Source organism: Pogona vitticeps, chromosome 5, assembly GCF_051106095.1.
Source record: "Pogona vitticeps strain Pit_001003342236 chromosome 5, PviZW2.1, whole genome shotgun sequence".
In the NCBI taxonomy this organism is placed as follows: domain Eukaryota; kingdom Metazoa; phylum Chordata; class Lepidosauria; order Squamata; family Agamidae; genus Pogona; species Pogona vitticeps.
The window spans coordinates 31,932,501-31,953,785 of NC_135787.1; the positions used below are offsets into that span (position 1 = coordinate 31,932,501).

Genomic DNA, 21,285 nt, shown 5'->3' on the forward strand with positions numbered 1-21,285 from the left:
ATGCCATTATTTGGCTTACCATGCAATTAGAAGCAAAGCAGGGTGCAGAACATCACCATCAGGACCCATGAGGCTTTATGTTGCACAAGCAACATAAAGCCTTTTACAGTATAATTACAGTATATTACAGTATAATCTTACAGTATAAATCTTACATAATACTCTTACAGTATTATGTTGCACAAGCCATGGTAGCAATGGCATAAAACTGGGAGGAGACTCAATCTCCCTAACCCTTAGCCTGATCTACATTTGTGACATCACAAGGACTTGTTCCCATGGCATCACAAGAGTCTACCCCCTGGTCTCACTTTTGGTCTTGAAACCTCTGAAATGGGATGCTCACAACCTGGTCTCCCTAGCTGTGGGTGAGTCTGTACTAGGAGAATGGTGGGATATAAATTAAATGGATTATGATGTTGATGATGTGCTCTACTATAGAGGAATGCAAGCGAAAAATACAATGCTGGATTGAAAAAAATAATCCAACTGGACTGTAAAATCCTGTTCATGCATTCTTCCTGGGTGATATAATTCATGGGTGCTCATGACTCCTGCCAAAATGTCGGAATTTGTCAGCATCATCCAAACTCTTCCGTTGCTTCCTCACTCACAACTTTCGTTGACTGTAATGGCTCATCTCTGCAAACAGCTGTTTCCTTTCCACTCAAGTATTTTTGGAAACTTGTTGCCCCCCCGATCTCCACCCCCAGATGTAAAAGTTGAATACTTAGTAAATAAAGCATATGTCCTTCTGGGATATGAAATCCCATCTCAGACGGACAGATTTGCTTAACCCATAAAATTATTCTTGAAAAAATCCCGACTATTATTTCGGCTGCTTCCATAATGTAATGGAGTTTGATTTTTCTTGGCCTTGACCAGTTTGCTTTGCTTAGGGGGGTAGAAGCTCTCCCCTCAGCATGCATATGTAGTTCCCATTACCATTAAAAGGGATTTAAATTTACACACAGACATCTCAAAGAGACTTGACCACTTATTTTTAATGTCCCCATGCCAACTAAAGCAAAGACCTCTTGCTTTCTCTCAAATCTCTGCACTACTAATTGAGAACAATGCTTATGCAAGACTTCCTTGGGGAACTTGGGACCTGTGGTTATATCTAGGCTGAAATTCAAATAAGAATTGCAGCTGCTTAGAAAGAGGTTTTGGATGTCTTTAGAGGAGCTACAGGGAAGTTCTAAATGAAACTCCAACCCTTTCAAAGTTTATATGATCAGTCTGGCATTTAACAGGTAAACAAGAGCTGAGCATCCCCCTCCTCAATCACTTTTTTAAAAAGTTAAAATGATGCATTGTAAAATAAGAATTTGACTCAAAAATTAGCCATTTTGTAAAATGAAGGCATACTCTTCCTTTCTGATTATAAGAAGTCTTTGAAATCTTCCCCAAACCCTTTTTGCCCAAGCATGTATGGCAAATAATATTTCATTTTCTCATGATAATGTTTCTTAGAAAATGTTGAAATAGTTGAATGTTATCATTTTTCAAGGATTCAGCTAAGCCCAAGCTATAATGGCCTTAGGACAACAAAAGTGTTTTAAAATTTTTTTAGGTAAAAGCAAAATAGAAATAAAAAGTAAAAAACAAAAAACAAAAAACAAAATGTGTGGGACCTTAAAGACTAACTGTTATTGTTTTTTTTTTTAAAATATGAGCTCTTGTGCACAAGTCCACTTCATCAGATCTCTTTATGTCTGATGAAGTGGCCTTGTCCACAAAAACGCAATTTAGGAAAAATATAAAATTTAGTCTTTAAGGTGCCACCACGTTTTTGTCTTTTAAAACTTTTTATTTCTATTTTGCTTTTACCTATAATGCTTTCACAGACTAACACCACTACCCCTTCTACCACTACGACTTTAAAATAAGTGTTACACTGCTGTTAAAATGTGATTCTTTGCCAGAACTAGAAGAATCTCCAGAGCCTCTACAGAAAGGCCAGGGAACATTTGTACTTCCAAACATTGTTAGACCACAGTTCGCATCCTTGCTTTCTAGAGGCTAAACTGACTTGGGGTGATGGGAGCTGTAATCCAAGAACATTGGGAAGGCCACATGTTCTCCAACCAGCTCTTTATGGAAATTGAGATGGTTGTCTCTGGTAGTTTAAATCTAATGAGCATTTGAAAGGTGACAAGAGACATCCTCAACATTAAAGAGGAAATCAGTAATAGTATTCTCGTTACTTGTACATTACATCTCTTTTCATTCAGAGTTTATTTAAAATTGAGTACATAGCTGGATAGCTCAGTTATGGCTGAATCAGAGGATGGGTGTTCAGTTCCCCATTGTGCGTGCTGCTTATATACTGCCCCATAGTGCTTCAAGCACTCTCTTGGGCAGTTTACAAGTTAATTATGCAGGCTACACATTGCCCACCCCCCAGCGAGCTGGGCACTCATTTTACTGACCTCGGAAGGATAGAAGGCTGAGTCAATCTTGAGCCAGCTAGCTGGGATTGAACTCCAGGTCATGAGTACAGTTTTGGCCGCAGTACAGCAGTTTAACCACTGCGCCACGAGGCTGCCACAAAGACAGCTTGTGCAGCCTGAGTCAAGCTGCACAGTCCCAGGGTGGCCCCAGAGGCAGGTAATGGTAAACTACCTCTGAGTACTCTAGACCAGTGGTCCCCAACCTTGGGCCTCCAGATGTTCTTGGACTACAACTCCCAGAAGCCTTCACCAACCCCTCTGCTAGCCAGGATTTCCGGGAGCTGAAGTCCAAGAACATCTGGAGGCCCAAGGTTGGGGACCACTGCTCTAGACAACCTTGGAAGGGGTCAACATAAGTCAAAGTATCGATTTGACCGAATGTATTATGAAGCACCAAGGAGTTGCTTTTCTTTTTCATGTATCCTCTGGCCAGGCAGTGGACAAATAATTCTGATGGTGCTGTGTAGTCCTATCCCACTTCAAGCCATAGCTGTTTGTGTTTACCCATTTTGGAAACATTTTTCCATTGAGATGCAGAAATGCATGGATTCCAGCATAGACAGCAATGAGGATCAGACTGGATTGCCTCCAAAAAAGGCACAGGCCAAGTGGAGTGCCAATCTCTGTACCTCTAACTGGAAACAGGCTGAATCGGTGCAACAAGGAGTGCACATCCCTCTTAAGATGGAAGCAGAATTGAGAAAGTAATCTCGTACCTGGGGCCAGGTAAAATTATTCTCTCCTTCTTTATACTGAAAGTAAAAGAAAACTCTAGTCTGGCACCAGAAACTTGGAGCTTGGCATGAGCACACTTTAGTTCTAAGGAAGTTAAATCAGCCAGATTGACGTTTCTATGAGCAAGGTATTACTTTAAGCAATATTTCCACCTGAAGACAATTAAATGTACTTTAAACCATGTCCATAAGACCTGAAAACTGCAGAAAGGATGTGGAGACCAGGTTAAGTAGCTTATAAACTGAACTCAGAGACTGAAAAAGCTACTTTTTTGGACTACAGTTCCAAAATGTATAGTTTGTACAGCCAAAGGTAATATTTTACATGTGTGACTGGATTTAGGGCACCTTCTTGTTTAATAGCACATTCCTCTATCATGCCTATGCTGAGGTTAGTCCCAGTGAGGTCAATCAATTGCAATTAAGTTGATGTAGGTTTAAAACTCAAGAGACTCCAGACTGGAGTATTGTACATAAACCATGTATTACACAATGTTCAAATTAAATGTTTGCAGTAGAGATACAATTCTTAACTTGATAATGTATAGCAAAGAAAGGCTATGGAAATTAACAGCCTAGGTTTGTTGGCTGTGTAGCACTTAGTAAGTGGTGATTGTTTATGCTGTCTGCAACTCTGGATTTGGTTTGCAAAAAAATCTCATATGAGAAAAAAAATGCAGGGAAATATTGAGCAGAACGGAATGTTTCTTTCTAAAAAGCAAGTTATAGTTTGCTTTTAGAACTGTTTGTTTTCGGTATGGGAATCTGAGAAATCACACTATTGGAAAGGGGTGCTACGAATTGACGCAAGAGAAGGAACCATGCTCTGTGAACATCCATATAGCAGTATGGCTACTTTGATCAGCAATCATTCCCACTAACTTTAAAAATAAAGACAACTTGTTCAGAAATGACAGGACTAGAGCCAAAATGGGGCCAGTCAGAAATTAGAAGGAGATAAAATTAGCATGCCTTAGTGAATCCTTTGCCTTCAAACCAAATGCAGCTTAATAGACTGATTGGCTTCCAGGACTCAGGGAATGTTCATCAGCAGACAGAAAAGAAATACAGAAAAGCAGAAGGAAGGGGAAAGGATAAACTGGGCCTTTGTTTTCCCCCAATTTATTTATGTTTTGGAACTCCCATAAGCCCCATCCAGCATTGTAGTAGTACGTAAGGGAGTGTGAAGCTTATAATGTGGAACATGAGGAGGGCTAAAGGTTTCCTAATCCTGCATTGCATCTTATAATTATTAAAAGAAATATTTATTCCCTCAGAAAATGCAGGGCATGAGAAGCCCCAGGAGGACCACACCTTGCCATCACCTCTTCAGTGTGATGAGATTATCCTACAACAAAATGTGAGCCCTGCCAGCCCTGACTGTGTCCATGGAGGCTTCTTCTTCTATCCCTGAATCCATAGATGACATGAAAGGCAGTGCTGCACAAACTAGGTTTATTGCAGCTGGGATAAAGGAGAAAAATAAAACACTTCTAGCAGCCTTCGGGACAGTTCCCTGAACTTCCCTCAAGTCTAAAGAAGTCTGAGGACCTTCTTGTTAGCAACACTGGGAAGGTCTTAAGTCCTTTTACTCTTAGTGGGGTTCTCCATGTCAACCAGCACCTTGAGGCCCACAGCAAGGAGAGTTTATATGTCCACAGTGAGGGCAATGGTAATAGTCTCAGATTCTCTGGTCTTGCTGTCTCTCCATGATCTGGTGCTCGTGTTCCTGTTGCCTCTGTCTCATCCAGCATTGTATTTATTTTATTTTATTTATTTATATACCACCCATCTAGAATGTGTCTACTCTGCAGCTCTCCCAGCCTGGGTTCCAGGGGATGATGCTTTTCCACCCAGCATTTCCATTCCCCCCCAATTGGGGGGGCAGGGGATTGAGGGTTAAGGTGCTCCTCCACCTTGTCTTTTGGCACCTTTAGTTGTACCAGGACCCCTTTAGTTGTACCGGGAAGTTGTATTTATATATGTGTTCCCGGTTACCTCCAGAGGATTTTCCTCTACATGGAAGCCTTCTTTGAAGTCCTCTAGGACAACCCCCCCCGGCTCCTTCTTTATCTCTTTGCCACCACACCTGGCAGAGGGTCCCGTCTGGACCTCCTGCTCCACTCTTTCTTTTTCTTCTCCTGATGCCTTTTGCTCCTCTTCTTCCAACACCTTCCTTATATCCCACGGTCCCTCCTCCCTTCTCTCCTCCTGGGGTCACTCTTACTTTCCCAGCTTCTCAGCTGATGCCTCCTCTTCTGGGGTCTCTGTCTGGGTTCCCCATTTTAGCTTCTTGGACTTTTTGGCTATGGGTTCTCCCAGCACCCATTCTGCCCAGACTGTCCCAGGTCCGCTGGGGAGTTTGCCATCTTGAATTCTCCAGAACCAGGGAGAGAGTCACACTGTCCATTATCCGCTTATGGCATTCTTGTCCTCCTCACACTACCTTTGGCTTTTGAAGAGTCCAGCCTAGAACCCACATAAAAGCCATAGTTCTCCCCCTTCAAATGTGTCTGAAATCAACAGCAAGATGCTTGATATGGCTGCAAACTTTAAAACGTTGGCACCTTCTCTCTTTTTAATTGGATATTCAAATTATTGTTTTATTCATAGAAATTCATTCGTAGAAATTTTTGTGTGTGTCCTTTTGGATACAAAACCTTTCACATTTAAAACCAAAGAGAATATTTGTCTATTCTTTTTTGCAACATTAGTTCAACTCTTTTCGGAGGAGGTAGAGGTGGTAACGGGCTGTGGATGAGTTAAAGAAAATGTACAAAAGAGAAGAAATCCTTCATGACAGTTACGTTCCCCCCCCCCCTTTCTCTAGGGAGAAGAGAAGGATAACATCTGAAAAAAGAGGGGGGGAGGAGAGAGGGAAAGAACCTAAAGTGTCTGAATAGTGGCTGGTTGGTTATATACTACTCTATTTTTATTGGCAGGCAGCTCTGAGTGGCTGAAAGGTGGTCATTAACACCCTGACACAAAGTGCTGACAGGGTGATTATAAGATTAACACCCCGTGTTATATTAACAGCGTCAAAACCTTCCTCTTACCTTTCAGTGAAAAATAACAGTATGAAAGGAAACATTAAAAAGAACAGTGATTTTGTTTTTAAAAATGAGCATTTAAAAAGATGTATGGGCATGTAGTAAATTACAGGCAGCTCCCCACACAACATGTAGAACCACCTGAACTTCCATGGCTTCCTGGGAGTGACTGGCTTGTAGAGCTCTGATTGCTACATGGCTGAGGAGAAAGGAAGCCACTGGGAACAGGAGAAGGTGAAGTGTGAACTTGACATTTTTAATTTTGAACATGTAGGATTTTTTTTTAATGACAAGGCAACATTCTTCCACTCTTTTATTATCAGCTTGCACTCTGCAGTGAAATATTCTAGCAGTCATATTGACTCTGCTGATGTTCTGCCTATGAGCCCCCACCCCCAGGCAATTAAGCATCCAAAACATAAGTCCATCTACCTGTTTCTACTTTTCTGTGCTCTAAGGGAGGGTGAAAGCCAGTGTGGTGTAATGGATAGAGTCCTGGAGACCTGGGTTCAAATGACTATTCAGCCATGGAAACAAAGTGGAGGCTGGAAATGGAAAAATTTTATTTGAACATCACACATACTTTTAGGGTTGCCATAAGTCACAGATGCAACTTGATGGAAAACAACAACAGAGGAGTCAGTGGCTGAACAACATCCTTTTTTCTGGTTACCAGCTATCTCACTTCTGATAGCAGGGCAGAACCACCATCCATCATCTTGGTACATAGACAGGCTCACTAGGGCATAAGCAGTAGCATTGCTAGGTCAGCACCATATCATTTTCTAAGATTTCATGGTCAAAACCTGAGACCACTGTAGGATCTTGTAGATATCACAAGTGAGTCTTTGAAGTGAGAGAGGGTTGGAATAGGCAAGGACGGGGAATGGAGCCAAAACTGTCTCTAGATCAACTGCTTGTGGAAAAGGACATGTGAGTAATCTTGATAAATGAGTGCAGATTCTCATGACCCAATTACCCAGGTCATGCGACAATACAAAAACAAGGGGGCAGGGTGTCAATGCTTGGCAGCCAGGAAGTAGCAAGATATGGCAAGCAGCTGCAGAGGTTGCCATCATCTCCACTAGTGCTTACAGTACATGCCAACATGGCCTTACCTGTATCACACATGGCACATGGGGAGTTTTTATAGGAGTTCTTGCAGTTTATGGAAGGCACACCACCAGCTTACAAGGAGTTCTTTTGTTCAGGCTCTGCACCACTGCTGTCAGGCCCTTGGAAGAAGAAGGCTCACAAGCAATGGTGCTGGTTCTCCACTCCTTGCAGTGCTGAAAATGGCACAGTAAGCCTGACTTGGTGCATTTCACTCCCTCTCTTCTCACTCTCTCTCCTCCCTTTGCTGTTGGCTTTTTGACACATCAATACTAAAGAAGTGCAATACACATAACATCACTTTCATATTAATCCACTAAGCTCTGATGTCAGCTAAGAAAAGGTAGAGTTGGGCTCCCAGGCTCTACAGTCACCACATACACAAGAGTTAAATGTTTGCCTCTTCTAACAGTGCTTGTCCTGAAAAATTCATCCCTGACTCAATGAAGCATAGCAATTCCCTGAATCTTCAAATGGTGCCCTGAAGCCAAGTCACCCTCACAGGCAGCCCTTAAGATACTTTGCTTTTATGACTTAGGTAAAGTTTCCCCTTGACATTTAGTCCAGTTGTGTCCGACTCTAGCGTGCGGTGCTCATCCCCGTTTCCAAGCCATAGAGCCAGCGTTTGTCCATAGACACTTTTCCGTGATCACATGGCCAGTGCGACTTAGACACGAAATGCTGTTACCTTCCCACTGAGGTGGTTCCTATTTATCTACTTGTATTTGCATGCTTTCAAACTGCTAGGTTGGCAGGAGCTGGGACAAGCGACAGGAGCTCACTCTGTTGTGTGGATTCAATCTTACGACTGCTGGTCTTCTGACCTTGCAGCACAGAGGCTTCTGCGGTTTAACCCACAGCGCCACAATGTCCCTATATTTTGTGACTTAGGGGGCTTTAAAGGCCAACACTAACATTTTGATTGTGTTCAGAAACTATCCAGAAGCTTGTTAAGTTTTTTATGCATAAATTTAGTATGCTACGTACAGCAAAGTCTAGTTAACAATCTGGATGCCACATTTAAAGGTCATCTCACCTAAAGTACATTTCAATAATTCAGTCTGTACTATATGGAAGCACAGAAGATCATGGGAAGATCTTCTTTCATCACCAGAAGCTGTAGCTGGTGCACCAACCAAATGTAGAAGACTCTTCTGACACATTCATGTGTATCCCTGTCTCTGCAGAGCTTTCTCTAGGAACATACATGATTTAGATGTACTGTACTTGCTTCAGTAAAAAGGCAAGTCTTTCTGAATCAGACTGGACACCAGCACCTGTGCTAGCTGAGTCACACTTCTGTCTTGCCTAGATTGAGAATCAGTTTGATTACCCTTTTCATTGCTATCTCCACATATTTGTTGAGAATGTCACTTCTCTCTCTTAGATTATACAAAAAGGGGGTTCAAAATGTGCAGTTCCCTCAGGCTATTTCTCCAAAGCAATGACAACTTTTTGATGCCATCCATTTGTCATTGGCTGTGAAGAAAACAACTCCATGCCTTGGGATTTGTTGCCGAGAATGAGGTCCAATGACTCTTGTGTGGACATGTGATGTCAGTGGTTCCTGGTTTTGTCACCTTTTCCATGGTGGGAGCTAGAATAACAAGGGATTCATTAATTCCAAAGTCTACTCCTTCACTGATTCACCATTTGCTGTTCCTTTCTTGCTTAGTCCAGAGATGAGTGAGGGAACTAGCTTCTCCCAAAAATATGTTATGGAGTTGGCCTTGAGTAATGTAAATCTCCACTAAACAAAAGACTTACAATAATTGCTTCAGAAGCTGATGCATAAGTGTCTTCTCCATGACTGTGCCATTATTGCTGTTTGTAGAGTTTGAAGATGTTCTCTCTCTCTCTTCAACCCCCACCCCCAAGGGGAACTATAACTCTTAGACTCTCTTAGTGAGCCTAGTCACTGGCCTGACTAGCAATTATAGTCCAAATACATATATTAGACACCCTAACGTTTGGTTCCCTTCCATATCTATAATTCCATTATGTCCTGTTTTTAACAACCAGCTGTTTAATGTTTCTTTAGGAAATCTGGAGAACTCAAGAGCTTGGGGGCTAACTCGAACATCCCTAGTCTCAAACTGTTCTTTGCAAATTATTTTACAGAGTGCTATGATTACCCTAAGTCTACCAGAGGCAATTGCTCAAAAAGATCCAGTTCCTGTAAAAATAGCTATAGGTCAAAAACTGAAGGCGCAATGAAAAGAGTCATTTCAGGCCTGTGGTTTTTGGCATTGAGCTGTTGTGAATATATAAGCCATATAAATGTTAGCTTTCTAAATAAACATGACCTCCGGTTGCATGGAAGCAGCAAATAAAGTTGAAACTGGTTCCTTTTGCAAAACAAAGTCTCTGAGTTCACATGTTTGTTTTGTTCTTGATGAATCACAGAAAATACAGCCATGTTTTGCTTGTTCTGGATCCTGAACTAGTGCTTTACCAAAGGTTGGAAATACTAGTTTTTTTGTACTACAGCTCCCAGAATCCCCAATCCAGCATGGTTAGTGAGGTTATTTGCAGAGGAAGCAAATTCTTTCCAGGTCTTCAAAAACTACATCTCAGGTAGTAGACTAGCAATGGGGAAGGCTTCCAGGCTTTAAAGCTACCTCGCGCACAAAATTAAAACTTTCCTTGGCTCCTCCACTATTTGCTGTGCATATTGTGTCTCTACTTCAATGGCTTATGGGGGTTTTAGTCCAAGAACATCTGGGGACCCAAGGTTGGGAGCCACTGCTTCACTTGGAGACCCAAAGAATCACAGTAATCCTCTGAGACTTCAGATGACTTCAAAGTTGGCAAGCCTTCTCTCTTGAAACAAACTGCTCCACTATGATAGGCCTATGATCCTGCAGAGCTTATCTTATGTTATTTAGATCCTCTCACCTTACAATACTTGCTGGATATTTTAATTTCATGGCAATGCTTCAAGATCAAATCCTGTTGCCACTTGGAGCACAATGTTGCAATCAGTATTATATCCTATGATCATCTTATATTCAAACACCCTGGCATAAAGACTGTCCCATACATAAAATTCTCATTATATTCTCTAAATTATATATAGCATAAACCTTCTTGGTTTATGTCAGAAGCAGTCCAATAGTGCTCAGCTGATAGGGTGCCCTTGTTGCAATGAGGCATCTGAATTTATTCACAGTTCTCATGTTTTTTAGAGGTTCTTCCTGTGCATATACCTACCGTGTTTCCCGAAAATAAGACAGGGTCTTATATTAATTTTTGCTCCAAAAAAAATGAATTAGGGCTTATTTTCAGGGGATGTTTTATTTTTGTTCATGTACAACAATCTACATTTGTTCAAATACAGGCATGTCATCTTTTTCTGGTTACTGCACAATGGTGGAGGGCGAGGTTTCACTTAACTGGGGCTCATTTTGGGGGTAGGGCTTATCTTACAAGCATCCAGAAAAATCATACTAGGGCTTATTTTCAGGTTAGGTCTTATTTTTGGGGAAACTGGGTACATATTAGGGATGCAGGAGAAATAATTTCCCCAGTTCACACATCCTTTGGGCCTGAAGGTGCAACCTGATACAAATGTTAGTTGCAAATCTGTACATTTCCAAGCTTACAATGTATTTTGTGAAGCCAAGCATACACAGGAACAGAAGGCACAAAGGGACTGGCTGAGTGATAACCCCCCTCTCCAATGAACAACCCATTCTATGCTTCCAATTTTAAAAAGCATTTGGCATGAGGCAATAGCTATTGAAGTTTTGTGTCACTGGCATTTATATGTGTTTCTTTGTCCAAAACTCATTGCAAATATAAAACCTCTATTTAAGACTAACAGAAAGGCAAGGATGGATTAACATTGCCAGTATAAAATGCACCTAAAATGTGCAGAGAAATATGGACAGAACCCAGAAATGTATACTCCCCATGTTTAATTGTTTTCCATCAAAGAATGAGACTTTTCCAGAGATGCATGCCTTAGTAAACAAGCTAGCATTGTAAAGTCATGTTAACTTTCCGGTGATCAATCACAAACTGTGGCACAGCTATGTGTATGATCTGGAGGTGAGCAAGAGCATCTTCTATGATAGACTGATGCCTTTCATCACTTGAGAGAACACCGTTTCTAAAAATGTGTCCAATTAGACTTAGAAAAATTTAAAATTATTTTAAAAAAATTAAATAATTAAAAAATTATTTAAATTTTAGTTTTATATTTAAATTTTTTTTAAAAAAACTTATCTTTTAAAAACTCTGAATCTGGATATTCATATTGAGTATCAGAACTGAATGGTACTCAAGGGCTTTCCAAATGAAAATCCACTGCTGGTAATTCCAGAAGGATAATTTATGATGGCAGCAGTTATTGGGTATCATTTTGTTGCTGCTTTTGTTTTTTTTAAAGGGGGGGGGAGTACGAAATCATTCGCATCTGCTGTAAATCACCCAGAGATCTGCCAGTAGATCCAAGCAATGGTGTAATGGTAAATTTAGAAGTGAAGGTATTCATCATAAGAATCCCCACAGCTCACTCTTTCAAAAGTCAAGAAAAAAGCAGGTATCTTGATCAGTCCCTATCAACAAATGAAGAGCAGAACTTTGAACAAGCTAATGGTTCTTAATTGCCCAGTCAGGATCAATTCTACTATCAAATGCCTTGAATGACAGTGGAGTAGCTTGCAAAGATACACCCTTCCTAGGACAATCAGTTGCTCTCCCAGTTACTGTGAGGGGGTGAAGCTAAACTCAGAGGAAACCGAAAAGCCTGAGGGAGGTGGCAGGTGATGCTGTAATCCTTCCTAAACAGAAAGTTCTGGAATCAGTCTTTGTAAACCTTGGCTCCACTATAGTGCTAGATCTGGGATTACCTTCTGCCCACTCTCTATCCTTATTGAGCAGCGATGGCGAACCTGTGTGCCACAGCGGGCACGCAGAGCCCACTCTGTGGGCACGCGAGCCATAAGTTGCCGGATTGCTATTCGCCCCCCCCAGTCAAACCTCAGAAGTAAGCAGCAGCTGTGGTGCTGGTGCCCTGACAGGCGGTGGGCCAAGATCTGGAGCCGCTGGCACTGGCGGCGACAGGCCGGCCGAGCTATAGGCAGTGGCGGGGTTGGGCACAACTGGAAGTGGATCCAAAGTGGGGTCTGGAGGCACTTCCATGCCTGGGATTCCTCTTTCCACTGCCACCTCCACTTCTTCCACTGCTACTTCTGCTTCTGCCGCCATGCTTTTTTCCCAGTTTGGGCACACGGGCCCAAAAAGGTTCACCATCACTGTTATAGAGAATCTAGATTGTACAGTGTAACTATTAAAATAAATATGTATTTAAGAAAGAACTAAAGATTGAAAAGATTCAAGGGCTCTGTGTTGGAGTTTTTACAACCTTGCATGCTGTCTGGAGGTGTGGCTGGGAAGGACCTTTGTGGACTGAGGGGACTGTCAATCTATCCATCGCTAATAGTTTGTTTCATCTTGCTTCTGAATTCAAAGAGAGCCCCACCTCTCTGCTCAGTGCTTTCCCCCCCTCTCTTGAGTCAGTTGAGTTTTGTTGCTAAAAGCAGTCATGTTTGTCAGTTTGCTGTTTGAGCTGTTCAATTATAAGTAATGAAACTTTTTAAACTTTCTTTTACTAATGTCCCAGAGTGAGTTATTGAAACTGTAAATGCCAGTTAATTAGAAAAAGGAATGGATTTCTCTGGGGAAAGAAGCTATTCTGCTCTTTGCATCTTCACTTCTGCTGTGCAGCTAGAGGAATTTAACCAACAATTCAAAATTCTGCAATATTTTGAACCTAACGTCAATCATCATCAGCATCTTAGAACTGCAGATCTGGAAGGGACCCTACAAATCATTGAGTCCAGCACCATTTAATGTTTTCTATCCTGATTCTTCCACTTCTTTTATTTGACTTTGTTATATAAGCATATTTCTCCAGAGTTTGGAAAAGTGAATGTTTTGGACTATAACTCCCAGAGGATGGTAGCTGTAGTACAAAGAAGAAACTTCTCTATACTTGGCTTCTGACCAGTCTAGAGCTACTAGAAAACATTCTCGGATGCACAACAGCCAAAAATGGAGGGGGGGGGGGAGAGAGACAAACTTGCTCTTTCATTTTTCTTCCTCTGCAAGGCCAAACATGCTGTCTTTGGAAAGGTTTCAATCCTGCTTTAATTCATTAAAAAAAAGTGAAACAAAAATCACCATTTACATCGTTGACAGCTGGCAGGTTTTATATGTTCTTACTATTCCTGCCAAGTTTTTATTTATTTTTTAATTCTTTTTTTGCCCCTAAAAAGTTTTCATTCAGCTCTGTCACGGATCCTCAGAGCTCTGAAAATGTCAGCATATATGATCACATAACAATGACATACGGTACCCGCAGGCATAAAGGTATTAACGCTAATAATTTGGTGTAAAGGAAGTTACAACTCTCTGTTTTACTTCAAAACCATTTAAAAATAAATAAAAGTGAAAAAGAGGCAATCTTACCAGCAAGATGAAAAGAATTTAGATTTCTGCTTTTCACCCATTGATTGCAAGCGTCTTTTGGCTGATTGTGTAATTGTGTCCGAGCAAACCTCCCCCCACTTGCCATAGTTAAAATGATCAAGTACTTCCCTTAGCTATTTGCCCACCCTAACCCAGAATAAAGACGCGAGAATAGATTTATTGATAAAACATGGGCCACACTTTATTGAATTAATAATTGTTGCCATCCTTCAGCAAAGCGGGGTCCTGCTGTAGTGCGGAATCAGGTTTAACCACAGAGGTCTCAACGGACCCCTTAACGAACAAATGGGCGAGTCCCTGGCCCCAAGCTCTCACGGTCATAAAGACAGCAAGAACTCGGTTGGCCCCAATGTGACCACCACCAGACCTCAAACCACCTTCTCCTAGTTGACTGTTGGTCTGGGTGTGGCCCCAGTGCATCTTTCCCCCCAAGCACTGTAATCGCACGATCCGCAGCACTGGGAAGTCAGATGGGCTACAGCTTACCTGATATTGCAATGGGACTCGCCAAAAACCTGTTTTATCTGCACTACCTGCCACAGCATAGGGACTAGCCTTGTTAAGTCCCATGCATGCAGGCCCCCCTTGATGTCTTCCAGGAAGATATCCAAACCACCATCGGACAGATGTACACCATATGTCCGAAAAAGCTCTGGCCTACCCAAACGGATCCTCTGTTGACCAATCACCAATCCAAGGCTGCTGCAGACCACTCTGCAGACTTCCTGCAAGCAGTGTTAATGGGTAAAAAATTCCTGGCATCTCTCCATGCCAACCATATAATGTTCACGACCGGGTAAGTGGCCTTCAACCACTTGTGTGGGATCACACTGCACATCCATAATCAAGGCCTTTCCATGACGCTTGGCCAAATCGTTGCCCCCCCCAGAAGTATCACCAATACATCTGGGCAAAATTGTCCAAAACCAACGGCTCTGCACAACTGGCACCACAGCATTCCACACAGTCCTTTCCCTTCAATATTGGCTCTGATTCCCAAACCCAAATTGCTTCCCCATGGGGATGCAGCCGCGTAGTGAGCTGTCCAAAAAACATAACTATGGCCCATGATCAAGATGTGCTGTGTCCTTGCTGCCACCATGGGACCTGTGAAGATAAAAAAGAACCACGCCCCTGCCTAGACAATAGAAAATGTCCTAATATATCTATGGTAGACGGATGAAGACCACCGTCCTATCCGCTCAGTTTTATCTATATTGTAGCCTAGGGTCACTGCAGTTGATGCTGTGCTAATTCTAAAGGAATGTGTACCGAATCTCAATTCCTGTAGACCGACTTCATTTAATGCAGCGTCAGTCAATTTCCCAAACTGGTATCTTGTCAATGGAGAACCGTCCCTATGCTGAAAGAAATATCCTTGCTCCTGCCCTCTAAACTTCAAATATGCATCTGTGACTCTGACCAGGCAAATATCTTCCATGTGGCAATGCGCCAATGCAGTGCGAGCTCTCCTACCTTGTTGATCAGCCTTGGATTGCCTAATATGAATCTGAACCGATCCATCCACTACCCTAACGTCCTGCTATTGCAGCACTGCCTTGGACGTGTCCCCCTTTCCAGCAGCGAATACCTTGCTAATCCTAAGGGTGCCAAAAATGTTAATAGAGATGCCGCTTTAAATAAAGCTGTTTCATAGGCATCTCCACACAGAAGCTCCCACTGCTTACAGATGCATTCCAGCAACAGGTGGTATAGGGGTCCTAGTATCTCCAACTCTTTCCCTCTCTTTAGACCACCCTTCAATCATTTTTCTTGATGTGGTACTTGGACAATTAATCCCGATAACCATGAACCCTGGTGTAGTAAGCAAGCGCCGACAATCTACCTTGTAGTTCCAGGCGCTAGTCCCTTCCTATTCATGCACACAATAAATTGCTAAAGGTATCCCACCGGAGCAGGCCAAGCTGGCTCCAGATTGACTAAGTTCCTAAACTTCTGGAGCTCTATACTCACAGCCGAATAACCTTGTCATTTAAAAAGAATATATAGATAAGGAAGGACACCTACTCTTTCTGAGAAATAAACACATCAAACTGGTCATCGTCATCATCATCATCATCATCATCATCATCATCATCATCATCATCATCATCATCATCATCATCATCATCATGGAACCACAGACCTGGACCATGCCTCCTTTGATTCTGGGCATCTTTTTTTCTTTTTTTTTTTGGCTTCCTTTCCATCACACAGACAGCCTAGTATAGCTTCTAAGGTCTGTGCAAACTTCTAACCAAGCCACAATTCCTTAAAAGGACCTGAGCAATCTACAGCATGAATGGAACAATTCAATTGTGCTGCTTCTATCATGTCAGAGTCTAATCCAAGCCCTATTTAATTTAGCAAAGGACGATGAGGGCGATTCAGGCGACTGCTTGAAATAAAACTACTTTGAAAATGGTTTTTGCACCAATGAATGTAATAGTTTAAAAAACAAAAACAAAGGAGAAAGACTTGGGCCTTGCTCTCCAGCCCAATGAATCAAAAGAAATTAAATCAGTAGACAAATGCTTTAAACCCTGAAGGGTTTTCAGCCATGTTCAGTTTTTGCAGTTGTTTATACGAGAACATTCCCCTCCCCTTTATGCACAAAATCCTGTGATATAACTCCAAACCCATAAGAACAGCATTGCTATGATTACCAGAGGCAATTGAGAAGGAGTTATAGCAGATTTCAGAGCTAAAGGTTCAGTTTCTACAGGAACAGTGCCAGATCATTATTCTTGGCTTTCTTAAGTTTGAACATAGCTGGAGGCTATGAGATGCTATACGCGGCTTGCAACTGATTGGAAAGGAACACCTATCTTGTCAGTCAAGCAATGTTTGTGTTGCTTGACTGATTTTTTTTCCTTAGCTGTCCCCCACTTCAAAATCAAAGTTTTAAGATCTTCTGCCCTTTATCATTGGCAAGAAGACCAACTCAGGATTGCAACACCCAGACCACAACTATGACACATTTTGGCACTAAGGGATGGAAGCCCAGAGGCATAGTGTTCTCTTCCCAAATGCAATCATCATAGCATGTGCATCCCCTCGAGCTATTTAACTTATTAAGCCAACAACTACTTAAAATGGCAGGTAGCTCTTGGAAAAAATCAACTTGCTGATTTTTGTCTGTACAAGAGACAAAACGCACATAAATTCTGAGGCAACTTCTGCCTTAAGCCACAATCTAACTCTGAAATGCCACTGGAGACTGGAATAAGCACTTAGGAGAATGACACAGAGATAATCTTTATTCACTTTTTATCTGAAGAAGTTGGGAATGGACTTCTCTTAATGTATTTGCGAAGGCTTCCATTGGACTTCTCTTACTTTGAGTGCTTCTGCTGGGGTTGGGCTGACCAGAAGTGAACAAGAACAAACCAGAGGGCTGCCTAGACTGAAGACAGAGAAGATTAAACAGCAAATTAGTCTAGTTGAGGGATAAAAGTGGATTGCATACTTTGTGGTAATAGACTACAAACAAATGTAGCGAGTGATCTGATCTGTGTGTGTGTGTGTGTGTGTGTGTGTGTGTGTGTGTGTGTGTGTGTGTGTGTGTGTGTGTGAGAGAGAGAGAGAGAGAGAGAGAGAGAGAGAGAGAGAGAGAGAGAGACAGAGAGACAGAGACAGTGATAGGTATTCTTTCTCTTTTTTAGATCTACACACAGATTGCTACTCTCATGCTTACTTCCTTTTCCTACCTATCTCTGCAGTTACTTCCTGTTTGTGGCTCTCCTAGCTAGGGAGAAGCACTGCCCATAAGGTCCATGTAATGGCTGCCAGCAGAACTGCAACAATGGAAATCAGCTGTAGAAGTTTCTATACATAGAGTAAGGAACTGTGTCCTCTGTTCTAAATTGAATCCTTAGTTCCATACGCACTAATAGTATTTCATCCTTTTTAGGGGCTGGGATTGAATTTCTTCTTGTTTTTGTCTCCCCCTATTGCATTATTGCCAGTCTCAAGAGACTCAATTTCAGAGATAAAAGATCTAGAATACTAGTTTTCATTTCAGAGGATGCTGGGGTGACCTATTGCTGAATAACATGCTTAGTTAATGACAGATGGAGTCATAGATGGGTGGAAACTGGGCAAAAGTAAACTCTTTGGCAAGAGGGAGGGAACTGGTGGGAGATTTGCCTGCACACTGGAAGTGGAGCAGTACCCTCTTCCCAGGACAGAACCCTTTACTTTCCTCCATCTTAATTTATTTATGCTATTTTCTATACTTGTATACCACCCAATTAGTGACAAGCACTACTCTGGGTCATTTAAAATCAAGAGAAAAATTCAACCCATTAAAAAAATCAGTACTAAACAATAAAATGAGAGAAGACAAAAAAAACAACAACAACAACAACAACAACAACCCAAAAGCTGAAACCTAGAACTTAAAAGATGGTGGAACTGGTGGCTAAATGTGATGTTGCTCAGCAGAGGATGGCCTTAAAAGCTTCTTTAAACAACATTGTTTTGAACAGGGTCTCCAAACTGTTCAATTTGAGGGCTACATCATATATTTTACACATTTTTCAAAGCTGAAGGATGGAAGGGGGGCCCAAGTGATCCCCCACCCCCACTGACTTTGCAAAGTCAGCTGGGATGGGAAATTGCTTGGGTTCCCCTTCTCTCTGCTTCCTATGCCTAGGAAGGATAAAATGGCAAGGCGGGCTGCATGAGACCCACGGGCCATAGTTTGGAGATCCCTAGTCTTGAGGATCCTCTTTAAAGCTGGCATTCGTGTGTTTTCATTATTCATACAAATATATGCAACTGCTCTGAAATAATTAGATACAAATCAAATTGAATGGGCTACAGGTTGGCTCAAAGCAAATCAGGTGTGACTGTAAGACAAATAATCTGGGCAGAATCAAAGTGGATGGTATTCATACATGCCTAATTGGATTCACCTTTCCCCTCAACAGCCCAACAAGGCAAGCCACTAATATTAGCAAATGGGAAATATCATCCATGTTAAACCTCCTCATTTGATTGAATTGCTGCTGGATTTAAAACTACAGTTGCAATATTTTGTTATAAATGTGTACTTTGGATGAAGACATGTGTTACAACCTGGGCAAAATCTTACTCCAAACATCCCCCCCCCCGCCTTGCTTCTATCTTTTGCACCTTGTTAAGAGTGGCACCTTATCACTTTGGATTCAGTTATATTTAAGAATAGTGTGACTGTAGCTGCCTACATTGATTCCAGCCCTTAATAAAAATTAGTTAAGTCTCCACATCTTGTGCTGATTAAATGCACAGAAGGCATCCATATGAAATATTCAGTGGAAAGGAAATCATTTATTTTCTTTCTAACGTATGTATCTTTTTACAATTGCTTTCCAAACAGATCACCCTCTATGCCTCAACTGGAAACACAAATACAAATGAAGGAGGGATATCACATCAGTTTAGGCTGAAAGGACACACCTTTCACTGGCTTGATTGGTCAGGTATCTGCTGTTGTTCTGCTACCTTGTGCGAAAGATGTTTAAGAGGTGCTGAGAAACAATTTTTGTTAATCTCTAGCTATGGGGCTTGTTTTTTGGGGTTTCTTCCTGGCACTGAAAAATCTTCTCCTTTTCCTGGCTATAGCTAGACAATCCAGGGAAACTGATGTTACTGCACATGACAGAAGGCATACTGCAATTTTAAAATGTTATGCAATGTTTTAGACTGCAGTAGGGCTTGCTTCTGACTTAAAGATGTTGCCCAATCTGTGCTTTTTGAGACCACAGCAGGGCAATCCTAGACGGATTACTTTGGCAAACCCATGAACTGAGAAAGAGAGAATGAGAAAAGCCCCAGCGTTGCCAAATCAGTGAAAGTTTGCCCTTCAGACGTCCGAGGCTCAGTCTGTCTGGTTGCTTAATATGTAAGAAAGTGAGGAATTGCGTTAAAACAGGACATGAGTTGAAAGGGATTCATGCTTGTTTGCAGCTAACTTTTGCTATGAATTATGGCAAATGCATAGTTCCAACCCCTGGTTGGAACTATGCATTTGCCATAATTTATAGCAACTGACATATGGTGCATAGAGGTATGTGTTACAATAACCAAGCAGCTAGTGGTATGTCCTGAAGTGCAGAAGTGCAGCCAGAAGTGCAGCAAACCTCACTTCTGGTTTCACTCATAGTCTCAAGAACAGCTTCCCCGATCTTTCCACTTGGCAATTGCTGACAGAGCAAATTCTGTCTTAAATCCCCCTTAGTGGACACATTATTCAACTGTGTACATTGTGTACTGTACATGGTGATTGCTCACAGGAGATAGCTCTTATTTTGGTACATAACCCAAAGCACTGAAGAGTTAAAACTCATCAAGATTTGTGTTGTCCTGAGAAATAATTGCAAGTGTCATCACAATTTTCCCCCTTCCGTTTATTAAGCTTTATTTTTCCTGTAAGTTTATGAAACTATCAATCATGGTCAAAGTAGGCCTCCTTGAGCTAGCATCGCCCATATTTTGCCTCTCTATAATAACTCATAGGCCTCGTACTGGGAAACCCAAACAATTTAATATTAATCACAACTGGCGTTGCTTAGAAGAAGAATGGTCTGTTTTTTTTGGGGGGGGGGGAAGAAGCTTGGAAGTGAGAGAGAAAGATGTTTTCAGGGGTGTCTCTAGGATAAAAAGCCCGCTAGAGAAAAAGTACCGTACTTTCAGTCCCACCCCCATTTTTCTTTTTAAAATTTCAGATTCTGTAATCCTACTGAGCATGGAAAGTGCCACCAAAGGTTGATAAACCACCACATACAAAGCCGTGCTGCCGAAGTCTTCCCTTCTGTCCAATGACGGTTTCATTTGTCTGGAATGGATTCTTGCCAATTGCAACCTATGCGAGGAACATTATCTAGTCCTGAATGGGGTGTGGGGTGTGGGATATTAAAAGGGGCAATGCCTTCTATGACCTATCTCCACCATTTTACTGATGCTCCCTCGCTATTTTTACTGGTCATAGAGCTCTGACCCCAGGGGAAAGTGTCATCTGCTGAGCCTTTCCACTTCTTTTAGTGAATCTGCTTTTAGTTCTAGTTCCGAGAAAAATGCAGGATATACAGTGGTACCTCGACTTACGAAGTCTCCACTTGCAAACATTTCGCAAAATGTTGCTTCGATTTGTGAACAAAGTCTTGACTTGCGAATGAAAAAAAGGCAAGGGAAAAGGGCGAGAAATTCAAATTTCCCCTGCCTTTTTTTCATTCAATTCAAGAAGCCCAACGGTTATGAAAAGCGACCCCCAGGAGGTCTCCGATGGTGGCGGCAGACCCTAGGAGGTCTCCCAGGGCTTCCCCACTGGCATTGGAGACCTCCTGGGGGTCCCCCACCACCGCAATCAGCGCCTTCACAATTGGCGCTAGGAGGCTGAGGAGGCTTTGGACTGGTAAGTCATTAAAAAAACTGTTCTGGGTGGGTTTTGGA

General features: G+C 41.9%; 1 long non-coding RNA gene across 1 annotated transcript in view; it reads left to right on the forward strand.

Annotated features, from left to right (window-relative positions):
- The window catches only part of LOC110072838 (uncharacterized), a 99,348-nt gene that overhangs the window by 4,690 nt on the left and 73,373 nt on the right, over positions 1-21,285 (forward strand). The gene's annotated exons all lie outside the window — the stretch shown is intronic.